This window comes from Eschrichtius robustus, chromosome 1 (assembly GCF_028021215.1).
Source record: "Eschrichtius robustus isolate mEscRob2 chromosome 1, mEscRob2.pri, whole genome shotgun sequence".
Lineage (NCBI taxonomy): Eukaryota > Metazoa > Chordata > Mammalia > Artiodactyla > Eschrichtiidae > Eschrichtius > Eschrichtius robustus.
In genome coordinates this window covers 162862969-162881295 of record NC_090824.1, presented here as the reverse complement: position 1 = coordinate 162881295, position 18327 = coordinate 162862969, and the positions used below count along the sequence as shown (strand labels likewise).

The following is an 18327-nucleotide window of genomic DNA, read 5'->3' as shown; positions in this document are numbered from 1 at the left end:
CCCAAGTGTATACAAATATTAAAATTTCTCGAGCTGTACACTTAAGATCTGTCCATTTCCCTATATGTAAACGTATACCTTATACCTGTTATCGTGCCAGTTGTGGGGGGGAACAAAGAGACTGAAAGGTAAAAAAAAAACAAACAACACCTCACCTGTAGAATCAGGTGAAAGAAGAAAATGAGACTAGCTATACAAGGGGGAGAAAGTGAAGAGAAATATGAAAGGCTACAAGAGAAAGAAAATAAAGGGAAGCATGGCTAAAAATATAAAGCAAATGAACACATGAGTCCACTGCCTCACTAAACTGCTCAGCACAAAGGAAACACGCAGTGTAGGCTCAGGGCAAGTGCTGGCAGTGGAATGGTCAGTCCAGACCACAGTCAGCCTCTCAAGCCATCAATACTCATTAATCATCTATAGGTACAGCCTCTGCCCAGGTGCAGGCCAGCCCTGTCCTTGGGTACTCATGGCTCCTGCCAGGCTGCCCCCTGCCAGGCTGCCCCCAGCCGGGCCTGCCCGCTCTCATTCCCACCCAGCGGAGCCTGGCTCTCCAGCCCCCACAATTCTACTCTGGAGGCCACGGCTTTGCTTTGTTTGCTGGCCGTGGAGGAGGGGCCTCCTGCCAAGCCCAGAGGAGCTTGAACCCAAGGTCCCACCCGCCTCCTCCTGGAGTAGCACTCAAGCTCCTCCCATCCCCGGGTTCTGGCTGGCAGGCTGCCCAGTAAGGCCTCGAAGACACGCACTGGCTACGGCCCAGCTCCCCGGGCCTTGGACCCCTGCCACCATCCCCTCGTAGCCCTGAGCCCTCCTCTCATGCCAACCTGCAGCTGCAGCTCCCCACCTGCACTGGCTGGGCACGCTGCTGCTGTCTCCTCCTCCGGGGCTTGGCAGTGGCTTGGCTGCAGCATCAGTACATTTTGATGAGGAAGTGACACCAGCTGGCCCACCCTGTGTGTGCTTTTAAGTCAGCCAATGAGTTCCAGATCCCGGGGGACCAGGAGCTTCCCTGGGGCAGTGCCCTCTGCAGGAGAGGGCATTCACGGGGCCAGCACGAACACTGCCTTCAAATCTCACAGGTGGCTTTTAACCAGGGTCTGTCAATAAATGTAAATGGCCTCATCTCTGTTCCCCAAACCGCACGCCCCTCCACTGGTCGCTTATGTTGCTTGCTCTGCCAAGTGATTAGAATCCAGGGGTGGGGAGCTCTCCGGCAGTCCAGTGGTTTAAGACTCTGCCTTCCAATGCAGGAGGTGCGGGTTCGATCCCTGGTCGGGGGAAAATAAGATCCCACATGCCGTGGGGTGTGGCCAAAAACTAAAAAAGAAAAAAAATCCAGGGGAAGAACACACCAGTTCTTCCATAAGGAGAATCTCAGCACCATCCATTATTCTGGGGACTGTGAGCAAGCCATACGATCTCTCCGAGCCTCAGCTTCCTCATCTGTGAGATGGGAATGCTAACAGTACTGCCTGGGCTCTTAGGAGAGCTGATGAGACAGTGCACATAAGGTGACTGGCAGCGCTGGCCTGTGGTGAACGCACATTATATTATCGGTTCACCTCATTACCTAAAAGTGGCCATGACCATCCTAGATGCCCAACCCAGAGGACCCCCTTCTGGGCTCTCCGCTCAGGTTCAGCCACCTCCTACAAACCTAGTGCTGAGGCTGCAACTCTTACAGGGAGAAGGAACCGGCCCGCCCAGCCCAGGCCCCAGGTGCGCCCGCTGTGGTGAAGAGCCTGCCGCCCTCCCCAGCGCCACCCCTGCTGGGGCCTGTCGGGGCCTGAGCTGGCCACTCCCTGGGAGGGGATCCCCCTACCCCACAGGGCTGTGGTGCAACCAGCAGGGTTCACCCTGTCCCTGCCTCGACACGGTAGAACACAAAGTTGCCACTGTCATGTCCCTGCCCCCAAGACAAGTTCAGGAGGGCCTGTCTGCCTGTGCCCACAGGCCTGCTCCCCAAAGGGGCCTGGAGACCCTGGGTAACTGGCCTCGCTGATGCTTGGCAACTGTCATCCCGCAGGGGCACAATTACTGCTCAGAGACTCTCTTTCCCCTGAAACCACTGCAGCCACTCACAGGTGGGAGGTAGATGTTCTAGGCCAGGTAAGGATGGGGAGCGAGAAGCATAAGGGTCTAGGACACAGTCTGGTTTCTAGTTTGGCTTATCAGACCTGAGGCCCCTCCATTCCCAAGATCTCAAGAAACCAGGAATCTACCTCTCCATTTGCCCCCAAGTTCTTCTTCCTTAAATCCTACTCTGAGCCCTAGACCCCTGGCCATTGCTACATGAAGGGAAAGAAGACCCAGCCAAGGCCCTTCCTCCACCCCAGGGAACTAAGCTTCCTTTCCAGAGGACCAAGGCTCTCCCCTCCCAAAGAAGAGGGGCTCTCTGACTTCTGCAGTTTCCCAGTCACCTTAGGTTACCTGGTGGCTACGACTCTTTCTCCCAGAGAGCCTTGCTCTTGGTTCCAGCACTGCCTGCGGAGAGTGGGCCTAGACAGGTGAGCCCATCAGGTGGGGGATTGAACAGGAGGGTTCCATTGATTTCCTGTGGCTCCAAAGACTGCTTTGATAGGATGGAGGGAGGAATGCATTACCCTGGTGGTGTGCCCACTTGCCACCCTAAAGCAATGGCACCAGGAGACAAGGCTCGCAGAAAGCCAATGTGAGGGAGGCACCAAAGATCCATGCTTGGACAGGGATCTTACATACCAGCTACCTAGGCCTGAGATTCCTGGGACGCCTGACAGCACCATTTATGTGCTGAGTGTCAGGCTGGAGGATGCCACGAGGCTCTGAGTGGGCCCAGCTTGGCTCTAGCCAAGGAGGGGGCTCTAAGGGGCCTGGACCTGGGGCCAGACCCACCCAGTCCACAGGGACCCCACAAGCCCCCTGAAAGGGAGCAGACCCGCCTTGCTCCTCTCAAACTCTTTAAGAGCCTTAGCTCTTTCCTTACAGCCTGTGAGCAGTGGAACAGAGCAGGGAGCCCCTTAACCACCAGGGTCAGCTTCAGTGAGCTGTGAACCCCAAGAATGATATGCCACTTCTGATGAGAGGGATCTGAGCTTTCAACTGATTTCAAAAAGATTGTTGCCCTCCTCCCCGCGAAAAAAAAAAAAAGCAAAGAATAATTTCTTTGAGGTGTGTTAGTCTGAAGACAAAGGGAACTTTCAGAATTAGCCTTTATCAGGTAAAAAGAAATTATACCTCATTTAGGAGTAGTTATATAACCTTGACATGAATTATTTGGCAAACTATTCCACCTAAAGCAAAGTTGACATTTATAAGGCTAACATTTATTGCGCACTTACTATAAGCAAGCCACTGTGCTGAGTTTTTTACAACCAGTCATTTATTTCTCACAACAGGATGAAACAGGAATTATGATACTACCACATTACAGATGAGAAATGGGGCATAGAGAGGTTTAGGGACTTGCTAAGGTCACATAAGTGGTAAGTTAGGACTAGGACCAGAAACTGGATCTGAATCCAGAACCCCATGTAGATGCTCTACATATAGTTAGAATTTCAACCAGGGTTTTGTCTCAAGTTATAGCCATCCTCCTCTTGATAATGTAAGCTGCTGTTCTTTCCTCCCTCTCTCCCTCTCCGCTTCTTCCCTTCCTTCTTTCACTCACTCAACAAATAGTTCTTGTGCACTTGCTGCCTTCTAAGCATCACTGAAGCTGAAGGAAACTGACATGGTTCTGCCTTCACAGAGCTTCCAGTTCATCAAGATTCCTTAAACTCTTCTTTCCAGAGAATACCCACCCTTGTCCACATTTCTGTAGACACTTTCACTCACTTATTTCTTTGTCTCCAACAAAAGGCCAACCTGGCAGAGCACCAGAAGTGCTCCCAGGCTTCACAGGCTAGAATCGTGCTGTTTTCAACTGATTTCCAGTGTTGCTCCTCTGAGCTCCCTCGGTACTCTGCTCAGATTTCCATCAAGTCACTCATGATGCTATAGTGAAATACTCATTTACACATCACATCCCTCTCTTCCCATCTCTTCCAAAAGCTCCTTGAGTGCAGGGACCAGACCTGCCTAACTCAGGTTTTTAATCTCCAGCCCCAGTAAATGTTTGGAAATAGCAGGCACCCAGTAAATGTTTACTAAATGAATAAATGAGTTTTCTGTTCTAGTTGACTGTCTCAAATCATTTCCAAATGATTCATTCAAGTGTTCCTCCCTGGATCTCTTTGTCCACCTTCCTTTTAACCTTTTCAAAGGAAAGGCACCTCACTGATGTGGGAAGTCCCACTTCCCTGCTTTAGGGCAGCCAAAGGATTTCCTGCTCACACAGTCTCAATAGATTTGTTGGCTTCAGAAGAGATGGCATTTGGGAAAGCTGTTGAATGCTTGGCTCCTGGGGATTAATTTAGGGCAATCCTGTCAGATACGACATTAAAGCAAGAGCCCCAAGGCATAGGACCTATGCACCAGAGAGAGAGGCTCTTTCAGCTCTCCTCAAGGTGCCAGCCTCCATTTCCCATCTTTGGTTCACCTGCTGCCAATGTCCATATCTTTAGATCACCTGTCACCAAAAGTTTGAGCCCCGGGTTGCAAGGAGACATACCGCAGATTTCCCTGAGCTTCAGTAATAATAACCACCAGAGGAAACAGTCACAGCCTGGAAGTCAGGAGACTGGGTTCAAATCCTGACCTTCCCAACTCACTGTCATCTTGGGAAGTAATTTAACTTCTCTGGATCCATTTTCTCCTATGGTAATAAGGGGGTGGGACCGGCTGGATTTCTAAATCTCTTCCAGTGCTAAACCATCTACAGAGAAAAAAATTTTTTTTTGGATTGTGTGCTTCCCTGTCCTTATGGCATTCGACCCTTACAAGAAACCTGTGATTCATAAACCAAATGACATACTCACATTACAGGTCAGGAAATGTGAGCAGAGGTTGACGACCTTACCCAGGTGACCCAGGGCCCCTGAGTCTTTTTGCCAGACCAGAATGGCTCCAGGGAGGCCACTAGAGCAGCCTCATTTCCAGGACCCCAATTTCCTTTCCCTCCTAACCCCTATGTCCACTTTGTCGCTCAGAGAGTAGAAGCTATGACAAAGAGCCTAACTCAAAGGTCGTACCCAGACCATTCCGAGGAGGGACCCAGGCCTTTCCCAAATTCCAAATGATCTCCCTCCAGGGCCAGGATTTACTGCCTCTCAGCTGCAGGTTTGGCTCAGAGGCCCCGGGTGGCCATGGGAACGTGGGCCCAGCCTCCTGCGCTGCCATGACAACAGGCTCCCTCAGTGGCGGGCGCCGGTGCCCATCAGAGCGTGCAGGTGGCGCCCTCTTGGGAGAGGGGCCCGGCGGGAGGTGGGGGGCAGGGGCGGCGGCTGCCTCGGGGTGGCCTCCGCTCCCTCCGCCTCCTCCCGGGGCCGCGGCTCCCGACCGTGCTGTGCTCTGCGCCTACCTGAGTTTCACGGCCCGCGCGCAACCACCGCCCACAACAGGGTCACCTCTGCGTGGCGGCGCAGCCCTTCTTCTCAGAGTGTCCCCAGACTCGTCCCTGCTTCCAGGCCGGCCCGACTCCCTGGGGATCCGGGATGTCCCCGCGAATACCCTCGATCCGGCGCTGCTTCCCCGGAAATGCAGGGCTGCCGCCAAGCCCCGCCCCGCCTGTGTTGATGGAATTGTCCAGAGGCGCCCTCCGGGGCTCGCCCGCTGTCCAGCAGTCCCCCGCCTCTGCCCCCGGGCGTTGATGGCGACACTAGGCTCTCTACTAGTCCTAGTCGGGACTTGTCCTCGCGACGGCTCGGCGGCTCCCTTAGGCCGTGGGGCCTATGGGGCCGCCCCCTCCCTGACCTTGGGAGCCTCTGCCTGGCCTGACTTAGGCCCTGCAGGGGGCAATCTCGCTAGCTGGAATCCGGAGGGCCGGGTTGTTACCCTAGATCTGTTGCTGAACCAAACTTGGTTCCCCTTACCTGCGCATGCATAGTAAAGCCAATTTACTGACACCAACCTATTACCACCCACCTGGCTGTGTTACCTATGGCGAGTTTCTTAACCTCTCTGAGCCTCGAGTTCTTCATCTGGAAAGTAGGCCTCAGAACAGTAGGGACCTCACAGGGTTGTGAGAAATTGCAATTATGTAGGCACACACCTGGCACATGGTCAGCTCTCAATAATGGTAGCATTGTTTACAGTAAGAGGCAAGGGAGAGCCGAGCCGCAGAGCCACCCGCCACGAAACCACCCACGTCTCCGCCCGCGGGAAATGCTGCTCACCGCATCCCTTAACCTGCCCCGGGCCGCGCTGTGGGAGTGAAATGAGACGAGGAGATGTGCGGGAGGGGTGAGAGATATGGTTGTAAATAGTGTCTAGCGTTTATCAAGTGACCTTGGCTCGTCCCTCTCCAGCCCTTGCCTCCTGGCTCTCCTATCTTCCAGGAAAGCAACAGCAGCTCTCAGGGCAGTTCCTGAAACAACTAGTTCTGGGCGTGTAAGTGGCTGAGCTGGCCAGAGCTGGCTGGTCAACGGGCTGGTGAAAACAGAGGCCAAGTGCCAGGCTCTTCCCAGGCCAGGCTAGGCTTAAGTGCCCGCCATTTCTCTGCTGCCTCTCCTCTAGACAGAGTGGGGTAAGGGACTGCCAGACTCCCCACAGAATGCTCTCCCACACATAGAAAGAAGTGGTTATTCTGTTGTCTGTCTACAAAAGTGACCACATATTTACTACCATAAAGTTTTTTCATAAACACAATGAAAACTATCACCCTACCCAGAGACCACTAGTGTTGATGTTTTCTAAAACTTTTTTTTGAGATACAATTTACATGCTGTAAAGTGCACGGATCTTAAGTCTACTGCTGTTAATATTTTGGTGAAGATACTCCCGTCTCTTTTCTATGCAGTTATACATTTACATTTTTTGGAAAAAAAGATTATTCAGTGCGTACTCTTTGTGACTTTTCCCTAGGACAGCAATATATCACAGACATTTTTCTGTAACATCAAAAATTCTCTCATACCTTCATTTTTAGTGTATTCTATTGTATGAATGTGGCATACATTTTTAACCAAGTCTCTACTATTGGACATTTAACTTATTTTACTAATTTTTCATTATCATAAATAATGTCCAGACGAGCATCCTTATCAATAATGCTTTACATACTTCATTACCTTTTGTTCTTTGTATTCTTCCTTCCTACTCACAGTCTCCAACTGGTGGTCGCTGTGCTTACAGCTAAGGTGGTGCACTTTATTTGTGCAAATGGCTTTAAAAATAGTCCAATCACTTTATTAACTCTGCCTTCCACACACTACTGGATTGGTGGGGGGGACAGGAAGATATGCAAAAATCAGCACTGCTGAGTTTCCTGCACACGGAGCACATCGTGTCCTGCTGAGCCCGGGTTGTTCAGAGGAGCTTCTGAAATATAGGCCTCCCCCGTGGGGCCTCAGAGCTCCAGAGGGCTTTAGGCAACCCTGACCCTTTCCGTCTCCAGTCCAGCCCAGAGCCCCCAGGAAAGAATGCCGTCCACGTCCATGACCCGCCCCCCCTTCTTTCTCTCCATCTTTTCTTTCTTCTCCCTCCTCTTTTTTCTGCCCTTTCTGCCCACCTCCTTTTCCTGCCTGTCCTCCTCCTCCAACCTTCTTCCAGTCTTTTATTGAAAAAAAGAGAAACATCTTTAATGTACTGAAAAAAGGCCTTATCTTTAACGTTATTGATCCCCCTCCACCCACCCCCTTTCCTGGCTGTGGGACCTCAGGTGCAGAGAGTCTTGAGTTAATCACCTTCTCAGTTCACAGCATGTTATCACCATGGTCTGCACAGGGTCCCTGATTAATGTGGCTGTTCATTTCCTTTTATCTTTCCACTTCCTTCCACCCCTCCCCCCACAGGCTACCATTTTAAGGTGTTTAATTTATGCTTTTGTTCATATGCCTTCTTGCAAGATGTATTGTAGGGCTTCCCTGGTGGCGCAGTGGTTAAGAATCCGCCTGCCAATGCAGGGGACACAGGTTCGAGCCCTGGTCCGGGAAGATCCCACATGCCGCGGAGCAACTAAGCCCGTGCGCCACAACTACTGAGCCTGCACTCTAGAGCTTGTGAGCCACAACTACTGAGCCCGTGTGCCACAACTACTGAAGCCCGCATGCCTAGAGCTCGTGCTCTGCAAGAGAAGCCACTGCAATGAGAAGCCCGCACACCACAACCAAGAATAGCCCCCGCTCACCGCAACTAGAGAAAGCCCGCAAGCAGCAACAAAGACCCAACACAGCCAAAAATAAATAAATAAATTTATATATATAAAAAAAAAAGTTAATTCCTGCCCCAAGGCCACAAAGATATTCTTTAACATCTTTAACATTTTACATTTTTTTTTTTAAATTTTAAAAAGATTTTTAAAAATTTATTAATTTTGGCTGCGTTGGGTATTCGTTGCTGCACGCGGGCTTTCTCTAGTTGCAGTGCGCGGGGGCTACTCTTCATTTCGGTTCGCGGGCTTCTTGCGGTGGCTTCTCTTGTTGCAGAGCAGAGGCTCTAGGCATGTGGGCTCAGTAGTTGTGGCTTGCAGGCTCTAGAGCGCAGGCTCAGTAGTTGTGCTGCATGGGCTTAGTTCCTCCACGGCACGTGGGATCCTCCCGGACCAGGGATGGAACCTAAGTCCCCTGCATTGGCAGGCAGATTCTTATCCACTGCGCCACCAGGGAAGCCCTACATTATTAACTTCATAGTTTTCTGGACACATTTAGGTCTTTAATCCATATGGAGTCCACTTTTTCATGTGATGTTAGATTTCATGAGAGTCAGTTCTTTTTTTTTCCATAAAGTGAATCACTTTTCCCAATACCATATTCCTGTGGGTCTCAAACTTGAACATGTATAAAAATCACCAAAAAGCTTGTTAAAAGCACAGATTGCTTCCCACTCCTGGGCATATACTCAGACAAAGCTATAATTTGAAGAGACACATGCACCCTTATGTTCATAGCAGCACTATTTACAAGAGTCAAGACATGGAAATAACCTAAATGTCCATTGACGGATGGATAAAAAAGATGTGGAGATATATATATATTATATATATATTATATATATATATATATTATATATATATATATGAATATTACTCAGCCATAAAAAAGAATGAAATAATGCAATTTGAAGCAACATGGATGGAGCTAGAGATTATCATACTAAGTGAAGTAAGTCAGAAAGAGAAAGACAAATACCATATGATGTCACTTATATATGGAATCTAAAATACGACACAAATGAACATATCTATGAAACAGAAGCAGACTCACAGACATAGAGAACAGACTTGTGGTTGCTAAGGGGGAAGGGGGGTGGGGGAGGGAAGGATTGGGAGTTTGGGATTAGCAGATGCAAACTATTATATATATGATGGATAAACAACAAGGTCCTACTGTACAGCACAGGGAACTATATTCAGTATCCTATGATAAACCATAATGGAAAAGAATATAAAAAAAGAATGTATATATGTGTATAACCAAGTCACTTTGCTGTACAGAAGAAATTAACACAACATTGTAAATCAACTATACTTCAATAAATTTTTTTTTTTAAAAGCACAGATTTCGGGGCTTCCCTGGTGGTGCAGTGGTTGGGAGTCTGCCTGCTAATGCAGGGGACACGGGTTCGCGCCCTGGCCTGGGAAGATCCCACATGCCACGGAGCAACTAGGCCCGTGAGCCACAACTACTGAGCCTGCGCGTCTGGAGCCTGTGCTCCGCAACAAAAGAGGCCACAATAGTTAGAGGCCTGCGCACCGCGATGAGGAGTGGCCCCCACTTGCCGCAACTACGGGAAGCCCTAGCACAGAAACGAAGACCCAACATAGTAATCAATCAATCAATCAATAAATCTTTAAAAAAAAAAAAAAAAAAAAAGCACAGATTTCTGGGCCCCACCCAGCTGATTCAGGTGGGACCCCAAAATTTACATATCTAATAAGTTCCCAAGTGACGAGATGATGCCACTGCTGCAGGTGGAGAAAGCAAACTTTGAGAACAACTGCCATATTCTTAAAACCTTTACCTCACTGAGTTTTTTCTCTACCTCACTGGCATCTCCCATAATACCCTGCACTTCTTGGATGTCCTCCATCCTGCACCCCTCCCCTACCTCTCCCAGGTCTCCTGGGACGTGAGGCTCCATCCACACATTTCATGATCATATCCCCATGCCTCTCCTGAACCACACTCTTCCATCCTCTGGTAAATGCCCTGAGGTTGCCCACCCACCTCCTGGCCACTCCCCTGTAGTCCCTGGAGACTTTGGCATGTGGCTCCCCATCCTTCTCTTCACCTAAAGTCCTGTCACTGTCCTTAATGACTTCAGCATCCATGTGGAAGACATGTCCTAAATCTGGTTTCTCAGATCTCCAGTGCCCTCCCCGACTCACCTCAGCCACCACTCCCATTTACTGCCAGTAATTGGCTCCATTACCAAGGTCCTCAGTTCAGGCATCCCTCTCTCTGGCACAGTCTCTTTTCCTTCCAGCTTTCTAGTTTAACAGACTCCCTCTGACCCTTCTTGGACCTCACCAGCATCTCTACCTTCTTCTGATCATCCCATTTCTCCTTCCCCTTTCTTCATTCCCTCCTTACCCAACTTAGAGTCCACGATTCACCATTGCAACAGCGTTATTGTCTCAATTCCCTAAACTCTATTGCTGCTATATTTTCAGTCTGGCAAAAGCCATGGATGAGCTCTGTGATCCACCTTCTCAGTGCTTCTTCCTGAGCAGTGGCTGGGGAGTGTCACTCAGGGCAGAAGGTTCCACTGCAAAGTCCAGGTCATCAGATGGACCCTCACCACCACCTGGCTGTCCTACTCATTTCTGTGGTCACCTCTCTGTACCATTCTCTGTAACAACTCTCTTCAACCTTCTCCCCAAGCTTCCAACACCCTCCCTTTACTTCACATACAGAATAGAAGTCATCAGATGGGGTCTCCCTTATCTTTTTCCTAATTGCATTGAGAGAGACCCAGGCTACTTTCAGGAAAAGGGTGGTAGTCTTGTGCTAGGTAGAGAGCATGCCAAAACCAGGTTACAACCAATGCAGTTATTTTAAATGTTTCAACACAACAAATTAGTGCTTTTTAACATACCCACACAAATACAATGGCTATAGGTACAAATACATTTGGTAATAACATCATACGTCTAAATCTGAGGACCTTCCATCATCGCCCTCCACTTCCTAGACTTCTTTCCAGCACAGTAGTGGTGTCCCCCCCACCCCCCGTGGTTGCACATTGGAGTCACTTGGGGAAGCTGGCTGCACCTGCGGATCATTTGAATCAGAGCCTCTAGGGGAGGGCCCAGACGTCAGCATTTTCTAAGCTCCCCAGGTGATGCCAGCTTGCATTCGAAGCTGAGAAACCTACACTGTAGGAACTGCTCCTCCTCCGTCTATCCCCTCACTGTACTTCCTCTCCACTCCCTCCCTCTCCACTGGTTTACTCCTAAAATCTTTTAAAGGTGCCCAAGTCTCTCCCACTTAAAAAAAATATTACCCTTGAACAACATGGGGGTTGGGGGTGCCCACCCGAGCCATCCAAAACCCTCCTTTACAGTTGGCCCTCCGTATCCATGGTTCTGCATCCGCAGATTCAACCAATGCAGACCGTGTAGTACATATGTATTGAAAAATATCTGCATAGAAGCGGAACCGCGCATTTCAAACCCTTGTTATTGTTCAAGGGTCCACTGTACATACGCACACAAATAGCCTTTGACTCCCATCCTGCTGTCTGCTCCCTCCCACCCCAGGGCTCTTACCTGGAAGGTTCTCCTCCAGTTTTAAGCTGTACAGAGACTGGTGACTCCTAGTTCAACCCTTAGCACTACTTCTCAGACTTTCACATGCACTTCTGAGTGCTGCATGCAGATATTGTGCTCAATCTTCAAGCAGGAAAGCTTTATTTTATTTTTTACTTATTTTTTTAGTGGGAATTTATTTATTTATTTATTTTTTTGCTGTACCGCGTGGCGTGTGGGATCTTAGTTCCCCGACCAGGGATCAAACCCAGGTCCCCTGCACTGCAAATGTGGAGTCTTAACCACTGGACAGCCAGGGAAGTCCCAAGCAGAGAAGCTTTAGACCCCTGCTCAAGGTCTCCTTGGGAAAGCCTCCTCTGACCTTCCTAAACTCTATCCCCACCATCAGACACTCTCAGCTCGGCTTGTCTCCTTCCCAGCACTTAACCCTATTGCTATTTGACATTGTGCTTATGATTATTTTATCACAGCCTACTCCCCCAGAAAATAAGCCTTCCACGAAGGCATGGGACATTTCTGTCTGGGTTTGCTTGCCCTTGTGCTGCCATTGTGTTGCCTCACACAGTGCCTGGTACACTGCAGGTGCCCTATTTGTAAACAAATGTAAACCTTTGTAAGAAGTATGAAGGAATACATTGCTCAGTCAGTCAAGGAGCAGTTCCCGCTTCTGCCCTGAAGTCCCAGGCCCTCTTTGTTCTCCTTTTAGCCCCTCACCTCCCTCTAGGCTCTGGCCCCCAAGACCAGGAGCTGAGAAAGCGATGCAGGAGATGTCTGGGTTAAAAGTCTCTTCTCTGCCCCCAGGCATGACTTAACCCCCCCAGACAACCCAAAGGAAACAGGCCCAACAAATCTTTCTAGTTCCTCGCCGGCAACTGATCTTTTTTGTTGTTATTATTGTTAAGTGTTGTGTGGAAAGGGTTAAAGCATTTACAGAAAGCGAAGGACCTCTCTCCAGCCCTCCATGACGACTCTTGAGATGCTCTGCAAAAGGTCAGATGTTTCCAGAATCTCAACAGACAGCCTGTGTCTGTTTAAAGGGAAAGACAACAAGTTCTCGGCCCCCAGCCAGCCCTCATGGGCAATTCTCGCCTGGCTCTGTAGGCAGCCAGCCAGATGCCTGGCCAAAGAGTACACCCACCCCCGCCCCCCTCTAGATGGCCCTGGGCAGGCCAGAACTCTCCAACCCCCAGTCTGGAGTCCCTTCCCCTGGGGAAGGCTGGCATCTGACAAATAGGGCACGCATACCAACTGCTTGGGCCCGTGATGCACGAGGAATGGGGGGGAGGGGCAACTTCGTGTGGACATTAAATCTTTTCAGCTGGAAGGGACTGTATTCTGACCCTGTCATCTTAGAGATGAGGCTCAGAGAGGGGTGGCTGTAAGGTAGTGTAAGAATATCCTAACCCAGTATCGGGAAACCTCGGTTCAGAATCCAGTTCAGGTGCCCTGAGCTGTGGGATCTCGGGCACAATGTGGGTCCTTTCTATGTGTCTGTATCTATTTGTAAAAAGTTTGTACAAATACCTCCCACCCCAGGTAGCTTGCCCAAGGTCACACACAGCACAAACCAAGGTTTTCCGACTCCCAGCCAAGGGCCCAGTCCCCTCCAGAGGTGAGCAGACTACCTTAAGCACTGATTGATAATGAAAAGTTGCTGAAGACACAGTTAAATAGGGACTTCCCTGGTGGCGCAGTGGTTAAGAATCCCCCTGCCAATGCAGGGGACACGGGCTTGAGCCCTGGTCCGGGAAGATCCCACATGTCGTGGAGCAACTAAGCCCGTGCGCCACAACTACTGAGCCTGCGCGCTACAGCCCGTGCTCCGCAACAAGAGAAGCCACCGCAATGAGAAGCCCACGCACTGCAACAAAGAGTACCACCACACCCCACTCGCCACAACTAGCAAAAGCCCTCGCGCAGCAGCGAAGACCCAACGAAGCCCAAGATAAATTAATTAATTAATTAAAAAAAAAGAGACACAGTTAAATAACTTTGTCTTTTATTACTTAATCGTGTTCTTTGCACAAACAAACAAAAATTCATATTCCCACCCCCTGGAGGAAATAACTGCTAATATTCTGGCATTTATCCTTTTGCAATGTCAAAGCATATATAAGGTATATATTTGTATAAGTTTTTTTTTTTTAGCCATGCAGTGCGGCCTGTGGGATCTTCCCCAACCAGGGATTGAACCTGGGCCCTTGGCAGTGTAAGTGCAGAGTCCCTAACCACTGGACCACCAGGGAATTCACTATATACTTTTTCAACAATGAGATCAGAGGAGATCTATCTATCTATCTACCTATCTATCTATCATCTATCTATCTACACTTTTATATACATATTGCTCTTTTCCATATAACTTTTCAGTGGACAATAGACATCCTTTCATGTCTAGATATAGTTGGATAAATGAAGCATTCTATAGTTTGTTTAATCCCCTATGTCTAGACATTTAGGTTTTCAATTTTTCATTATGAGCAATAAAAATCCATCTTTATTCACTTGTTCTGTTATTTTCTTAGGATAAATTCCTCACTGTGGACTGTTGGATTAAAGTGTCTGTGTATTTTTAAGGCTTCTGATACATGCTGCCAGATTATCCTCTAGAAAAGCTGTGATGATTGTTATTTCTTCAAACAACATATTTATATATGAAGGCTGGTCCTTCTTTAACTAGAAAGCTATTCTCTTCAACAGCACACTCAGCTTTGGGAAGACAAGGGTGGGAAGAAGCAAGAGCCCAGATCGACTGAACAGGGCTGGTTGATGCAGGGCAGCTGTTTTGCACCTGATCCACTGCTGCATCTCACCAGGCAGCTACTGCTGGGGCCAATAAGATGCTCCTCTCTCCCAGCCCACAGCACAGCTGGGGCCATGGGATACACGAAAAACTGGTCCAGATATTGCCCTAGAAAACTCTGATAGGGACTTCCCTGGTGATCCAGTGGTTAAGACTCCTGTGCTCCCAGTGCAGGGGGCATGGATTTGATCCCTGGTCGGGGAACAAAGATTCTGCATGCTGCAGGACGTGGCCCCCCCCAAAAAACTCTGATAGATGGAAAGGGGCTTTCTTTTCCCATATTTCTTTGTACACCCCACCTCCAGCCCTCTAAACAACCACCCTCAAGTACTCTTTATTTCCTAGTTAGACATCACTACTTTTGTAAGCTACTGTTTATTAAAGGTTTCATTTATACTACTACATTTCATGCCTGCATTGGCCCAGGAAGCAGGTAGAGGTGAGAAAACTGAGTCTTCGGCAGATCAAGCATCTCGTCTAAGGGAACCCAGCAGGTGAATAACCTACTTGGGATTCAAAGCTAGGTCTGTATGACTAACAAACCTGTGTTTTATTTTTAAATTACTGTAGAACTACTATGTATATCAATGTAAACACGAAGGCTTGGAAGGATGCAGCTGGTTTGGGGTGGGTGGTAGACATTACCAGGGCTCACCAATATTTCCAGCTCCTTTCTTTTTCTGGATACATAGGAGGACTATACTTCCATACTGTCTGGAAGTTAGGTGTAGCCACGTGACTTGCTCTGGCCAGTGAAATGTGAGGAAAAGTGACACGTGTCCCTTCTGGGGGAGGCATTCAAGAACCAGTGTGCAGTTCTCATGCATTCTTCCCTTGCAGTGGTGAGCCCTGAAGCCTCACGTTGGGATGGTGGCATCATAAGAGTTTAATGATGACTAAGGTGCTGACTACAAAGTGCTGAGCCTATGCAAGCCACGTTGGGAATTTAAGCATGGGCAAGAAAGAAATCTTGGTTGTTTTAAGCCAGAGATGTTTAGAGGTGTTTGTTACCACATCATAACCTAGCCTATCCTGACTGCTGCAAGTGGCGATGGGGAGTTTCATGTCTTAGTCTAAATTTTTCTGTAGTTTTTATCCTTTGAGAAGATATCCATTTATAATTTTAAAAATAAGAGTCGTGGGACTTCCCTGGTGGTCCAGTGGCTAAGACTCCATGCTCCCAATGCAGGGGGCCCGGGTTCCATCCCTGGTCAGGGAACTAGATCCCACATGCCACAACTAAGAGTTTGCATGCCGCAACTAAAAGATCCTACATGCCACAACTAAAGATCTCGCATGAGCACTATTTACAATAGCCAGGACATGGAAACAACTTAAGTGTCCATCGACAGATGAATGGATAAAGAAGATGTGGCACATATATACAATGGAATATTACTCAGCCATAAAAAGAAACGAAACTGAGTTATTTGTAGTGAGGTGGATGGACCTAGAGTTTGTCACACAGAGTGAAGTAAGTCAGAAAGAGAAAAACAAATACCGTATGCTAACACATATATATGGAATCTAAAAAAAAAAAAGGTTCTGAAGAACTTAGGGCTAGGACAGGAATAAAGATGCAGATGTAGAGAATGGACTTGAGGACACGGGGAGGGGGAAGGGTAAGCTGTGACAAAGTGAGAGAGTGGCATGGACATATATGCACTACCAAATGTAAAATAGATAGCTAGTGGGAAGCAGCCACATAGCACAGGGAGATCAGCTCCGTGCTTTGTGACCACCTAGAGGGGTGGGATAGGGAGGGTGGGAGGGAGACGCAAGAGGGAGGGGATATGCGGATATATGTATGCGTATAGCAGATTCATTTTGTTATACAACAGAAACTAGCACAACATTGTAAAGCAATACTCCAATAAAGATGTTAAAAAAAAAAAAGATCTCACACGCCGCAACTAAGACCAGCGCAGCCAAATAAATAAATAAATAAATATTAAAAAAAAAAAAAAAAGAGTCATAATACACATTCACACAGTTGGGAACATAATACACCCTGCTATGAAACTTCCCTCTTATTCTTAAAACTAACCATTTCCTACGTCACTTTACCTAAGTCTACTTCATTCCTTTTTTTTTTTTTTGGCCGCACAGCGACACGCAGGATCTTAGTTCCCCAACCAGGGATCGAACCGGGGCCCCTTGCAGTGGAAGCACACAGTCTTAACCACTGGACCACCAGGGAAGTCCCTATTTCATTCTTTTTAACAGCTGCATAGTATTCTATTCTCTGAATATACCATAATGTTTTCCAACTGACCACTATTGACAGACATATAGGTTGTTTTTGGTTATTCACAAAATACATGCTCTAAGCTACGGCTAGGCTGTTAAAACATTTCTGAGAAAGGAAGGACTACTATTTACTTTCCCTTTTTGGTTCATATCTTGTCGTTAGTTTACAGCCTGAGCTCAGCACTCAAGAGGGCTGTGGGCACCTCCTAGAGAGAGATGAATAAGCCAAGGGTGCCTGCACCCTTCTCAGGATGTACGGATGCAGAGGCTGGTGAGAGCCTGTGCGTGTGCATGTGTGAAGGCTGGGAGCTGGCCTGGGAGAGCAGGGCAGGGAAGCACGTACACATGCAACTTGGGCTGGACTGATCCTGACTCATAGGTTCAAGCAGATAAGTTAACGGCCTGGAAACTCCAGAGCTCTCTGACTGAGTTCTGACTCACTCAGACAATTATCCATAAACAAGTCCTCTCACTTCTCAGTTTTCTTCCGAGTGCCACTACACAATCTTTGGGAAGGGCTGTGACATTAATCGTTTGGAGTCTGAGAAAGATGAGAGCTGTTCAAAGAGAGTGCCAAGAAGATTATAAGTGCTGGCCTCATTCATAGGAAGATGTCTAATTACTCCTTATTACATTCGTATTTTGAATGGCCCCCAAGTAGAGGGTCCGATAGTGGCTGACACAGGTTTTCCTGCATTCCATTCCCAGAGCGATTTGACCGAAAACATTGGTCACGTGCCTATCAAGAGCTCTTCCCATTCCTTTCTCTTCAATGGCTTTTCTCAATTCCTTTTTAAGATGAAAACAGCTTTATTATTATTATTTCTGATTATAAAGGAAACGCTTCCTCAGACAATACCAAAAAGCATAAAAAGAGAGTGGAAATCACCCAGCAGGCCATCCCCAGAGAGTCCACTATTGACATTTTGGTTTCTCTTCTTTTCTTTTTTTAATGTTTATTTATTTTTATTTATTTTTGACTGCATTGGGTGTTAGTTGCGGCACTCGGGATCTTTCATTGCGACGCACGGGCTTCTCTCTATTTGTGGCGCGCGGGCTTAGTTGTCCCATGGAATGTGGGATCTTAGTTCCCCGATCAGGGATTGAACCCGCGTCCCTTGCATTGGAAGGCAGATTCTTAACCACTGGACCACGAGGGAAGTTGCACTATTGACATTTTGAAGTACATCTTTCCAAACTGACTCTATGTACGCCTGCAAGGCCACATAGGCACATACAAATCAAGTTACCAATCAGTATAGCCCTCCTTTGGAGGAGCTGCCGTGTATTCCATCGTAAGGATGCAGCTGGAAGCCTCTCATCTCCTCCCTCTCTTGCTGCAAGACCTAGCAGAAGGCCATGGCAGGACTTTAATAAACTCTTAATGAGCTTAATAAAGGCATCTAAAGATGGCCTTAGGATTTGAACCATTTATGCCTTGAAGAACTCCATCTTCCGTGCAGCTGGAAGTGAATTCACATGCAGATGA

At 48.1% G+C, this 18327-nt stretch overlaps 1 protein-coding gene and 1 non-coding gene across 4 annotated transcripts in view; both read right to left on the bottom strand.

Moving 5' to 3' along the window:
• Positions 1–18327, bottom strand: part of SEMA4B (semaphorin 4B) — a 93136-nt gene that overhangs the window by 32513 nt on the left and 42296 nt on the right. Inside the window, exon 1 of one of the 3 annotated variants that reach the window (XM_068557755.1) lies at positions 5438–5616. The exons of the other annotated variants lie outside the window; for them this stretch is intronic. The gene's annotated coding sequence lies outside the window, so the exon portion shown is untranslated. Of the gene's footprint in view, positions 1–5437; positions 5617–18327 lie in introns of those variants that run through there. 3 annotated transcript variants of the gene reach the window in all.
• Positions 13958–14031, bottom strand: TRNAV-UAC (transfer RNA valine (anticodon UAC)). The gene has a single exon. It is a non-coding gene; the product is annotated as a tRNA-Val (tRNA).